The sequence below is a fragment of the Xenopus tropicalis genome, chromosome 6 (assembly GCF_000004195.4).
Source record: "Xenopus tropicalis strain Nigerian chromosome 6, UCB_Xtro_10.0, whole genome shotgun sequence".
NCBI lineage: Eukaryota > Metazoa > Chordata > Amphibia > Anura > Pipidae > Xenopus > Xenopus tropicalis.
The window spans coordinates 77772969-77786772 of NC_030682.2; positions in this window are offsets into that span (position 1 = coordinate 77772969).

The following is a 13804-nucleotide window of genomic DNA, read 5'->3' on the forward strand; positions in this document are numbered from 1 at the left end:
GAGGAATGGCAAAATGAATGATAGAGCATTGTATCTAATAAAGCCACTAAACTGGTGGCAGAAGTGAAATTGCCAACTTGGATGCTATGCTGCTTGCAGTGGTACTGCATGGGTATCATCTAAAGTGAACAGATAAAAAACACCTAAATAGGACTGGGGCCCATTAAATATTACCCAGTGCCTGCTGGGCCAGTCTGACCCTGAATAGCAATATGGCTGCTAGTTCCCAGATCTTAGCATTAATCCATCTCCCTGCAGACACCCTGCATACTCATCTGTAGTCTCCTGCATTACCAGTTTTCCAAATCTATCCTCCCCTTTTTACTCACTCTGATGTTGCCCTGTCCTCTCAGCTCAGTGCATGTAGGTTACTGAACTTTTTCTTTAACTTATGCTGCTGACTCCAGGTTAAAGTAAAACAGTCAAACATATAAGTAGACAATAAATTGATTTTCATAATTGAATAAATCCCAAACATGCCAAAAAAATATCAGCATACCTCCCCACACTTTAAAAATGGTATATTACCCACTTGGTGGCTAAACCCCCCAAATACCACATTAAGCACTTTATGAGTAGGGGTATGAAGGGGTATGCTATAGACCCCCTAATGTAAGTGAGGAGGAGGCTCAGCTCCTGTTGCAAATAGAAAAGGCTGCTAGTTTGGGGCAAGTGATAATAATGGGGGATTTTAATTACCGTATATACTCGAGTATAAGCCGATCCGAGTATAAGCCGAGGTACCTAATTTTACCTAAGAAAACTGGAAAAACGTATTGACTCGAGTATAAGCCTAGGGTGGGAAATGAAGCCGCTACTGCTAAGTTTCAATAAATTTTTTATTAAAAGGACTAATTAGTGTAAATCACCGGCACTTGTTACATGAATACATTCTCTGGCCAGAACAGCATTAAGCTGCTAATGTAACTCTGACCAGTTGGCACAGGACTTACTCTACTTTATGGAGCCACAGGGGTCATCATCAACTGGACAGATGTAGACAAAAAAGAGGTGTGGTCAAGTGATCTATATAGATGAGCAATTTGTTTTAACTGGGTCTCTATACTTGTTAGTTGGCAGAGTCCACTGCTTCTGTTACTTTATTAATCACTTTTGGTAGTTAATAGCGGGTGGAGGCTATTCCTGCTGCTGCTATACAAATGACTTTGATTGCTGGCCATAAAATATCACATTAGGAATTTTACATCTAGTCGCTGACGGAACTGCAACCTGTCCTGCCCACACACCATACTGCAGATCAGGGCTGTGTTTGCAATCCTTTATCCTTCCTACAGCCATTACTGAACTACAACCAGCATCCTCTAACAACCTAACAGGTTCAGGTGTGGGACTCTGGCCTGTGCCCACCTGGCAGTGGTGCCAGCTAGCTGATATGTATGGAGGGGTCAGAAATACAGCATACATTTATCGTGCTTATTCCAATAAACTTAAAATAACGGGTACTTGTCTCTTACCTGCATAGCAAAGTTTTTGTCTGCCATGAGCTCTGGCAGGACAGTGCCATTGCGTTTGTACCATTTGCGTGTTGAATTTGTACCCTGGGGTTGTTCAGACCTTGGGTGCCGGGACGCCTAACGTGCTATCTGTCCATTCTCGGAACCGGGGATGAAAGGTGCGCATGGAATGCCATGAGTTCACTCGCGACATCGCTTGGGGGCGGGCGGCGTTTGTACAATCTCGGTACGGGCCAGCGAATCGCACGGGGGCGACGTGCCGAGCGTACGTTCTCTGTTCTGGGCGGAGCTTCACGGGGCCGACGTGCCGTGCTTACATTCTCGGTTGTGAGCGGCGCATCACACGGGGGTGGGGGGGGTTGGGTGCGGCCGACGTGTGTACATTATCGGTACGGCTCGGGGTGTGTGTGCTGTGCCTGCTCAGTGCTCGATTCTCAGACATGTAAGTGCACTTACTACTTGCCTCGAGTATAAGCCGAGGATTCCTTTTTGAGCACATTTTGAGTGCTGGAAAACTCGGCTTATACTCGAGTATATACGGTATCCTGATATTGACTGGAGCCATAGTACTGCCAGGACAGTAAATGGGAACAAGTTTATAAACTTGCTGCATGACAACTTTTTGTCACAGGTTGTTGAGGAGCCAACCAGGAACCATGCTATATTGGATCTAGTGTTCTCTAATGACCCAGAACGTATAGCAAATGTGCAAGTGGTTGAACCCCTGGGTAATAGTGACCATAATGTTATTTCATTTGATGTTTGGAGCAGGAAACAAATTTACACGGGGGTAACAAAGACAATGAATTTTAGGAAGGCAAATTTTAGCTCCTTAAGGGCAGCGCTTCAGGGCATAGATTGGGGCATTATGTTTTCTGATAAAAACACAGAGCAGAAATGGTTGTCATTTAAAATGATATTAAATCATTACTGTTCTCAATTTATTCCATTAATAAGAAAAAGTAGAAGTGTTAAGAATCACCCTATGTGGCTTAACTCTGAGGGAAAGCAGTTAATAGGGCAAAAAAGGAAAGCTTTTAAGAAATATAAGTCAGAGGGGACAGTAGCTGCGTTTAATGATTATAAACACTATAACAAGTGTTGTAAAACAGCAATCCGGAAGGCTAAGATAGAAAATGAGGAGCACATCGCGGCAGAGGCCAAGACTAACCCCCAAAAGTTTTTTAAGTATATTAATAGTAAAAAGATGCAGGTTAAGGGTGTGACCCCATTGAGTTATAATAACAATATGGTTACAGTGGATACAGAAAAGGCAGATCTGCTTAACCAGTTCTTTTCTTCTGTGTATACAGTAGAGGAGCCAGTTCCAAGTCCCACCCAATAGCTGCACTGTTGCCTCAGCTCCAACTACACAGTGGTTGACACAGGATATGGTGCTTAAAGGGTTACACAAGATTAATGTAAACAAGGTACCTGGGCCAGATGGAATACACCCTCGGGTACTGAGAGAGCTAGTGTCAGAATTACAGTGGCCATTGTTTCTGATATTCTCAGACTCTCTTTCATCAGGTATGGTACCTACGGATTGGAAGAAGGCGAATGTCATTCCTGTATTTAAAAAGGGTGTAAGATCTTAGCCTGGCAATTATAGGCCTGTAAGTTTGACATCCGTGGTGGGCAAGTTATTTGAAGGCTTGTTAAGGGATCACATACGAAATTATGTAGTGGAGAATGGCATTATGAGCAGTAATCAGCATGACTTTATGAAGGACAGGTCATGTCAGACCAATTTAATTGCTTTTTATGATGAGGTAAGTAAGAAGCTGGACAGTGGGGATGCAGAACATATAATCTATTTGGATTTTGCCAAAGCATTTGATCCCATTCCCCACAAACGACTGCTTTCTAAACTAAGGTCTATTGGTCTTAGTGAAGTCGTTTGCACATGGATAGAAAACTGGCTACAGGATCGGGTACAGATGGTGGTTGTTAATGGTACATTCTCTACTTGGAATAAGGTTCTCAGTGGGGTCCCTCAGGGTTCTGTACTGGGTCCACTTTTGTTTAATTTGTTCATAAATGACTTAGGGGAGGGTATTATAAGCAATGTATCAGTGTTTGCAGATGACACAAAACTCTGCAGACCAGTCAATTCTATCCAGGATGTGGCATCCTTGCAGCAGGATCTTGACCAACTGGCAATCTGGGCGGCTAAGTGGCAGATGAGATTTAATGTGGATAAATGTAAGGTCATGCACCTGGGATGTAAAAATATGCAAGCCACTTATACCCTTAATGGGACTGCACTAGGCAAATCCATAATGGAGAAGGACCTTGGAGTCCTTGTAGATAATAAACTTGGCTGTAGCAAGCAATGCCAGGCAGCAGCTGCAAGGGCAAACAAGGTTTTGAGCTGTATTAAAAGGGGTATAGATTCACGGGAGGAGGGGGTTATTCTTCCCCTTTACAGAGCGCTGGTAAGGCCCCATCTAGAATATGCTGTCCAGTTCTGGTCTCCAGTGCTCAAACGGGACATGATTGAGTTAGAGAGGGTCCAGAGAAGGGCAACTAAGCTGGTAAAGGGTATGGAAAGTCTCAGTTATGAAGAAAGACTGGCCAAGTTGGGTTTGTTTACACTGGAGAAGAGGCGCTTAAGAGGTAACATGATAACTATGTATAAATATAAAAGGGGATCATATAATAACCTTTCTAATGTTTTATTTACCAGTAGGTCCTTCCAATGGACACGAGGGCACCCACCCGGTTAGAAGAAGGGAGGTTCCATTTAAATATTTGGAAAGGTTTTTTTTACTGTGAGAGCTGTGAAGTTGTGGAATTTCCTCCCTGAATCAGTTGTGCTGGCTGATACATTATATAACTTTAAGAAGGGGCTGGATGGATTCTTAGCAAGTGAGGGAATACAGTGTTATGGGAGATAGCTCTTAGTACAAGTTGATCCAGGGACTGGTCCGACTTCCATCTTGGAGTCAGGAAGGAATTTTTTCCCCTCTGCGGCAAATTAGAGAGGCTTCAGATGGGGTTTTTTGCCTTCCTCTGGATCAACTAGTAGTTAGGCAGGTTATATATAGGCATTATGGTTGAACGTGATGGGCGTATGTCTTTTTTCAACCCAACTTACTATGTTACTTACTATGTAACTTGCTTATGTACACAGCACTGTTACTGTTACTACTATGTTACTATGACGTACTGTGATCCCCCAAAATATATATATATATTGTGCACATTTTGTGCACTAGGCTACTAAGAAGTGCCCTTCCCTTAAAATAAAACACAGAATGTTAATCCATATATTGCAGTATATTTAAGCTGGGCAACTATGTCAAAGTCACCCCCCAGTTGGCCAGTTCCTACACTCACTGTTACCACTGCTTGCACCCACCTCATTCTAACAGGGTGGCAAAATGGGGAGTTTAAGTTAATTAGGGATTATATGATAACGTTCCCATTCACAAAACTCAGGGGGTTGCAATAGCAATACACAAAAATATAAACTTTCAATTAGAGGACGTCCTGAGTGACTCAAACGGTAGATGTGTATTAATTAAAGTTTTATTATACCTCATGCCCTGCACAATAGAAAACTTTTATCTCCCTAACATAAATCAAACATATTTGGATGTTGGATGGAAATGTGCTACAGGTTTACTGATTGTGGAAGGAGACCTGAACTTTGCAATCAGTCCCCTTATAGACACCTCTAAGGGCCCATCTATGCTCACTCACTCAAAGTGAGGGTAGCTTCTAAAGATTTACAATAACTACATGGCAATTTAATAATACCTCAGGTAAACAATATACTTTTTATTGGGTACCTCAAAATAGCTACTCTTGCTAAGACTACATACTGTATTTATATCACAACTCCATCTCCAATGGCTGAAGGATGCAAAAATAGATAGTGTATTATGGTCAGACCCTGCTTCCTTATGGCAGAAAGACTGCTATGGATCCAATAAAGGGATTAATCCATCCATGCATCCACAGGGATGTGTTGGATCATGTATCTAATACAGGGATGATTAACCTACTGACAGCATTTTACATTTCCCAATTGAAAGTAAATGTGGTGAAATGTGATTGGCTGTTGGTGGCTTCACCCACTTTTTCTAACTTTGTGCCGCAAATGCCCAGTGACTAAAGTTTAACAACCCCGGAATTAATGCTTAAATAATGACATCAGTTTAAATAAAAGCCAATGAAATTTAATGGGTGGAAACGGATTGGCTGTTGGTGGCTCCACCCACTTTTCCTAACCTTTAACCTTAGTCCCCCAGTGACAAACTGGGACACTGGCATTAAACGTGTGAGAATGGCAGCAGTTAAAATTTCCCCACTGAAATCAATTAAAGAAATGTGACTGGCTGGTGGTGACCCCGCCCACTTTTTCTAACCTTGAATACGTAGTCAACCAGTGACTGTGAAAAGTTTGGGAACCATGGCATAAACAGTGTGAATAAGGCAGCAGTATAAATATAAACCAATGATATTCAATTGAATAGTTTGAGGACACTGGTGTCAGCTGTGAGAATGGCAGCACTTTAAATTTCCCTATTAAAATCAATGAAATAAGTCTAACTGGCAGTCTGAGGCTCCACCCACTTTTTTCAAACTTTGAATTATTGTCACCCAGTGACTAACTCTGCAAAGTTTAGCGACCTTTGCGTAAATAATATAAGAATGGTAGAATTTTAAATTTAAACAAAAAAAATTCAATAGATGAAATCTGATTGGCTGCTGGTGGCTCCATCCACTTTTTCAAACGTAAAAATGCAGTCCCATAGTAACCAACTGTGAAGAGTTTTGGAACCCTGATATTTATACTGTGAGAATGGCAGCAGGTTGAATTTGCCCACTGAAAGTCACCAGGTAAAATCTGAGACTGTTGGTGGCTCCTACCACTTTTCCTAACCTTTAACTGCAGTTACATGGTGACTAACTCTGCAAAGTTTGGGGACCTTAGTATTAATATTTAAAGGAGAAGGAAAGGCTAAGTCACTTGGGGGTGCCAAAATGTTAGGCACCGCCAAGTGACTTTGATCTCTTACCTTGTACCCCGGGATGGTGCCCCTGTTCAGAGAAAACCGCACCAGCCCGGGGTACCTGCAGCGAGCACTTCCTTCTTCCTCATTTCTTCTGCCGATGAAATCCCTGGGCCGGAGCATGCGGAGTAGAGTGAGAAACCGACTTTGTTGTTAAAGTTCGGCTTTTCACTCTAATGCGCATGCACAAGTGCGCCAATAAGGAAGAAGGAAGCGCTCACTGCTACCCTGGCTGGTGGGGTTCTCTCTTAACATGGGCACCAGCCCAGGATACAAGGTAAGAGATTAAAGGCACTTGGGGGTGCCTAACATTTTGGCACCCCCAAGTGACTAACTCTTTCCTTCACCTTTAAAGCAGTTTACATTTAAACCAATAAAAGTCTATAAGTGAAATCTGATTGGCTGTTGTTGGCTCCGCCTATTTTTCCAAAATTGGGACGTAGTCACCCAGTGACAAACTGTGCAATTTGGGAACCCTGGCATTAAGCCAATAAAATTCAATAGGTAAAATCGGATTGGCTGTTGGTGGCTCCACCCACTCTTTCTAACCTTAAATCACATTTGGTGCCTAACTCTACAAAGTTTTGGGACCCTGGCGTTATTCCTGTAAGAATGGCAGCAGGTTGAATTTCCTTCTCTGAAAGTCAAAAGGTAAAATCTAATTGCTGTTTGTAGCTCGGCCCACTTTTGGGCATCCAACAGATATCATATTTTCATTCAGGCTGACCCCATGACTATGTGATTTAAGTTTGGTGAGTGAGCCTCATAGCTGTAAGTTTGGCAGCAGTTTCCCCTTTAAAGTGTAACCCTTTCTTGGCACATTCACTAAATTTGGCTGTGTATAGGCTTAGAAAAACAGGAGATTTGTTGTTCTCTTGAATCATAGATACTGGGAACTGTGAACAGCACAGTGCCTCCACCTAGTGGACACTGAGGAGCACACCTCAAGGGGATTTCCACTAGGAAATAATCACACACGGTTTGCAGCAAGCAGCAATATCAAACTTTATTTAACTTTTGAAATAGAAGGTAGAACAGCTTTAGGGATAACTGATAATCCTGTCCTGAGGAACTTTTATAGTCTATCCACTGCTGGCACACAGTCTCTGTACTTGCCCAGCCCCAACTTGGATCCGGATAGACCCCAACCCTTAAATCAGTTCAGTCCCTTCCCCAAGAGCTCTTAAGTCCCCCCAGGTAGCGCTACCTGCCCCAGAGTATCTTCCCCTTTGAAAAGGTGGCTGCTCCCACGTAGCAGGCAAACTAACAATACCTGTTCACTACAGGGGATACACACACAGATACCACAGAGGACTTGTACTCTCTGGCAGCCCAGCAGTCTTTTATCTTTGCAGTCTGAACTCACAACACTTTGTACTGGCTGTTCACTCTAGATCTCTCTTTCAACACTGGCAAACAACAGCAGGGGCTCCCTTTATAAACTGCTGGGCCCGTCCCTAGATTTTTGGCTCCAAACCTTGAGCATGCCTCTCCCAGATGTGCACTGGGGCATCCAGCCAATCGGGTCCTTCCCCAGTCTGTAGCTGGGCTGGATGATGTCACAGACAGAGAAACAGGGGACAGGGTTCTCTGATCCCCTACAAAAGTCAATAGGATGTTGTTGGCTCCTTCCACTTTGGGTCATCAAATAATAAAAAATAGGGGTGTTCAGAGCGGTGCCACAAAAAGACAGGGGCCGGGATCACTTAGAAAAGCACAAGCAACCTGCTCCTCTATAGAACGAAGAAGTGTGGAGAGTTTTGGTGTTGTACCCCTAAAACTGTAGGAGGAGTAGCGTTTAGAATATGGGGGGGCTAAGAATAATAATAAGAAAAGAATCAGAAGAATAAGCTGAAGTCGAAGAACAGAAAACATAATTTTGTTACACTTGCAAATAGATCTAAATGGGGTTTTCAATTTTCTAGCACACAACAGTATACATTTTTTCATTCTGACAGCAGATGGCAATAGTACTTCACTTGCTTAAGTAAGAAAATCATCACCTTCAGAAAGCAGCTATATACTAAAGTGACATAAGAAATGACCTCTGAATTTTGCAACATAAATTCTGTAGGGTGCACAGAACACATATGCAAAAATAGATTTTTTCTGCACAACGCTGAAATCCATTTTAATATTTTATTACCATAGGCAAGCTATTAAGTTCCATGGACGTGTACAGTGGTGGTTGCCACTTAAGTTGTTTTATTATGAATTGCAGAATCTCATTTTCATTGGCATTTACCCAAAGTAAATTAATTTGCCACACATTCCCTGGCCCAGTATTTTCCAAGTAATTCATTCTCTGCACACATTTTAAAAAATAGGGGTTTTAAGTAAAGAGTGTATGATTGTAAAATTGCTAAGACTTCATACCTATGTCAAAGTAAACACCATATGGTGGTCCTAACCATTTGCCTATGATCATATTTTGATAGGTTGGCACTTCCTTGCCAATGCTATGGCGTATTCTCCCCTGCTGTGGTCTGTAGGGGAGATATCACATTAAAGGGACAGAACCCCCTCTTTTGTGTGTTTACTCAAATAAGGAGCATTTCCATTATACTTTAACTTTATAATTATTAGCCTTGGAGCACTCCAACAACCCACTTTGTACTTTTATTCTTTAGAAAGGTGGGCCACACCTCCAAGTTTTAGCACATGCTAAATTCCATTTTTTAGACACATTCCATAACATAATGTACAGTAACCTACAGTAAGTCTACATGATGCAGCTTTAATGGGAATTAAATCTTGTGGAAATAAGGATGTGGTTAAAGTTGTATGTCATAAGATCATCAGTCAATCATACAACATCCTCATTTTCATGTACTTGGGACATATAAAATGTCCATGTAAAATATTGATTAAAATATAAATATGTCAGTATGGTATGTCAAGCAGTTAACAAATGGTATGTGAGTGTTTTTACAATCAAGTAATTGATATTTAGAAGCACACTCTTGATGTGTTTTGAATTGAATGATCAAATATCTTGTTTTTTACAGTTTTTAATGTAATTTTAAAGTCTTTTTATAAATTCAGTGGATGATCTGTTAGCTTGTCTTACACTCATCAATCTGCAGCGAGAGCTATTGGTTCAGAAAGTATAGAAGTACTGCTACTCCCTACCATTAGTGATGAGCAAAATAATTTAACAGGTATAGATTCACAGCAAAATTTCACATTTTGTCACTGGTGAATATTAGTGCAAAACCACTGAAAAATGCTGCCACTTAACAAGATGCCCATGTATTTTGCTAAAAAAAAGTTGCATTGAAAAAATGCCCACAGACTCCAATTTATTTTGCACAGAACACAGTCGAGCAAACAAAAGGCTAATAAATTCCAATGTTTTTGCACTGAAAAAATCGCCACAAAAAAATCACTGTGAAAAAAACACCCAAGACGCTGCTTTGGAAATCGTGCAGGAGAGGGTGAATTCTGCATTGAATGGGAAGTGCTAACTTTCCTGGTACAGTGTGCTTTGAGATGGATGGGTTCTTACCTTCCCTGGTATAGGGACACTAATAGACAATAAAGGAATGTCTGATTTTCTGAAGCTCAAAGGCCTCTTGAGATAGAACGTTAAAGCTCTTAATGCATCCAGCTTGTGAAGTTGGCACTACTTGTCATTTGCTAGTTTAGGGCAGAAAGACGGAATGACTATGTCCTGGTTTATGTGAAATGTGGAAGTTACCTTCTGTAGGTAGGAGGGGCCAAGTCTGATAGTATGAAAGCTGTAGGCTTGCGGGCCACCAGGAGGGTAGCAGTAACTAATGCTGAAAATTCTTTATCTCTCCAGAGTTGGGATTCAAATTTAGACTGTGAATGTAGTATGCAGCTGCTGGCCCTTGAGAAAGTACGGAAGTCCATGGTTCATCCTGAGAAAGTTGGATCAGGTTCACAAATCATTATGCTGGTTACTGATTCTGACCCAATCTTCTGACTCACCTTGGGAATAAGTGGAATGGGAGGGAATATATAAGCAAGCCAGTTTTATGGACTCACCAGAGTATCTATCCTCTCCAGAATCTGGTGTAGAATCTGGGGAACTGTGTGTTGAGAAGCCATCATGCCCACTGGGTCCAACGTGTGTCTGCTGAGGTAGTCTGCTTGCCAATTCTGAATGAAGATGTAACATAGTAACATAGTAAGTTAGGTTGAAAAAAGACGTATTTCCATCACGTCGAACCATAATGCCTATATATAACCTCAACTGCTAGTTGATCCAGAGGAAGGCAAAAAAACCCATCTGAAGTTTCTCTAATTTGTCACAGAGTGGAAAAAATTCCTTCCTGCCTCCAAAATCAGACCAGTCCCTATATCAACTTGTACTAAGAGCTATTTCCCATAACCCTGTATCCCCTCACTTGCTAAAAAGCCATTCAGCCCCTTCTTTAAGCTATCTAATGTATCAGCCAGCACGACTGATTCGGGGAGGGAATTCCACACACTTCACAGCTCTCACAGTAAAAAATCCTTTCACAAATATTTTTTTTTTTTTTTTAACATTTCTTTTATTAAACATTTCAAAGCATTACATACAGTTGTTTACATGCATTATTAAGTTTGCTTTTGCATTTTTGTATTTACTTGTAATAGAGCAGAGTATCATTATACATGCCATGTTTAATAGTGAAAATAAGAATAATAAACAAAAAAAAAAATAAAATTAAAATTTAACCAATTTAACCTTGATGGTGTCTTATTCCTTGCTTACTATTTCTCTTGGTGTCTATACTTAGGGGGAGGTACCATTTTGGTGTGTGTTTGTTTCGTTCTGCTTTGTTGTGTCATGTAGGGGTTTAATCTACTGTTGGATCTATATCTAACCAGGGTTCCCATACTTTATAGAATTTGTCTGGGCAACCTCTTCTCATATAGGTGAGTTTATAGAGTGGAATGGCCTTTTCTATTAATTGTTTCCAGGAGTGAGTAGATGGGGCAGCACTGGCTTTCCAGTGGATTGCTATGGATTTTTTTGCATACATACATAGTATTGACACTAACGTTCTTTGTGCCCTTCTTGGTGAGATTTCTTCTACTAGGTTGAGTAGTGTAACCTTGGGATCCATTGGAAGTGTTATGTCTGTTTTTTCTTTTATGCACTGTATGACCTTTCCCCAGAAACGTTTTATTTTAGGACATTCCCATGTCATGTGGATAAAACTTGCTGGGGTGTATTGGCATCTAGGGCAGTTCTGGGATAGTGTAGGGTTCATGTTGTGTAACCTCTGTGGGGTAAGATAGGTCCTGTGTAGGTAGTTTAGTTGAGTCATCTTGTCTTTACTGCTAATGACCCCTTCGAAGGCAGAGTCTAAAGTATCTTCCCATTGTTCTGTTGTAAGCTGGGGAATATCATTTTGCCATTTCATATAGAGCCTATTCAGGGGTGTGTTACCAGCTTCCATTAATTGTGCATAGAAACTCGATAGCGGTTTCTTAAGGGTTTCCGCATGCGTTCTTATTTCTGTTTGTTTTGGGGTTGTATCAATTAGCGTGCGGCCAAATTGGGCCTCCGCAGCATGCCTGAGTTGTAAGTATCTAAAGAGCATCTTGTTAGGGAGCAAGAATTTTTGTTTAAGTTGTTGATATGTTAGTATCTTGCCATTTTCCACTATATCTGCCATGTATTTTATGTTGTATTGTGCCTATAATTGTGGATCTGGGATTGATCTGAAGTGTTTTAGGTGGGGGTTGTGCCATAACGGCATGTATAAGGAGTAATGTTGTTGGGGCTTGGGGTAAAAACTATTCACGGTTTGCCATGCTCTCACAGTTGCTTTCATTAGCGGAGAGGCTTTTTTTGTGTATTTAGTGCCTCTGTATAAGAGGTTTTTTAGCTCTTCCAGTGAGCCTATTACTTGGGCTTCCAGAATAGTTGCAGCATTGGTTAAGGTGGGTACTGTCCAGTTTCTGGCCGTTGTAAGTTGCGCTGCAAGGTAGTATAAAAATAGGTTTGGAGCTGCTAGGCCTCCTTTATTTATAGGGAGTTGCAGGGTTGTGAGGGCTATTCTCGGGGGTGAGTGATTCCAGTATAGTGTGGTCGTTAGGCTTTTTAGTTTGGCAAAGGTGGATTTGTGAAGGACAGTTGGGGCTTGTCTAAAAATATAGGTCAATTTGGGAAGAATTACCATCTTAAACAGGTTTATGCGACCTATTAGTGACAGAGGTAGTTTTGCCCATTGTTCAGTTTTTTTTCTATTAGCTTAAGAACTGGGTTTATGTTGAGTTCTTCAAATTTATTTAGGTTAGCATGTATCCAAATTCCCAGATATTTAAAGGACTCTACCCATTGTAGACCTTTAGTCTGAGTGGGAGCGTCTGGTGGTCGAGGGTCTATTGAGAATAACACTGATTTTTCCCAGTTGATTTTTAGGCCAGAGTAGGTAGTATGGGAATCAATTACCTGCAGTACCATTTCTAGTGCTTGTTCTGAGTTAGGTAAGTAAATGAGGGTGTCATCTGCATACATCGAGATGATTTCTTTGTTGGGGCCCAGTTTCAGACCTTCAATGTTGTTCTGAGCTTTTATACGACAGGCCATGGGTTCCATTGCGAGTGCGAATAAAAGCGGGGAGAGGGGGCATCCCTGCCTGGTGCCCCTACTTATAGTAAGGGGTGTGGATACTTTAGTGTTAGTTCTTACCTTAGCTACTGGAAGGTGATATAGTGCTTTAACCCAATTGATGTATACAGAATGTATTCGGACCCGATTCATTGTGGCCCATAAGTATTCCCATTCCACTGAATCAAAAGCCTTCATATTGTCTAAGGAGGCAACCAGTCTACTACCTGGGTTATCGTGGTTTGCCGAAATGTTTGTGAACAGCCTTCTAATATTGATATCTGTTGTGCGCCCAGGCATAAAGCCAGTTTGGTTTGGGGAAATTACCTTGGAGAGGTTTTGAGCTATTCTGGTAGCTAGGGTCTTTGCTAGGATTTTTGCGTCTGCATTGATGAGCGATATCGGTCTATAAGAGGAGCAGTCTAGGGGATCTTTACCTGGTTTTAAAATTAAGACAATAAGAGTCTCCTTCATTGATTTAGGTAGGGGTTTCCCTTCGCTTACCCCATTGTATAACTTCACTAGTAGTGGTGCCTTTTACAAATATTTAAACGGAACCTCCCTTCTTCTAAACGGAGTGGGTGCCCTCATGCCAGTTGGAAGGACCTACTGGTAAATAAAGCATTAGAGAGGTAATTATATGATCCTCTTATATATTTTTACATAGTTATCATGCCACCTCTTAACTGCCTCCTCTCCAGTGTAAACAGACCCAACCTGGCCAGTCTTTCTTC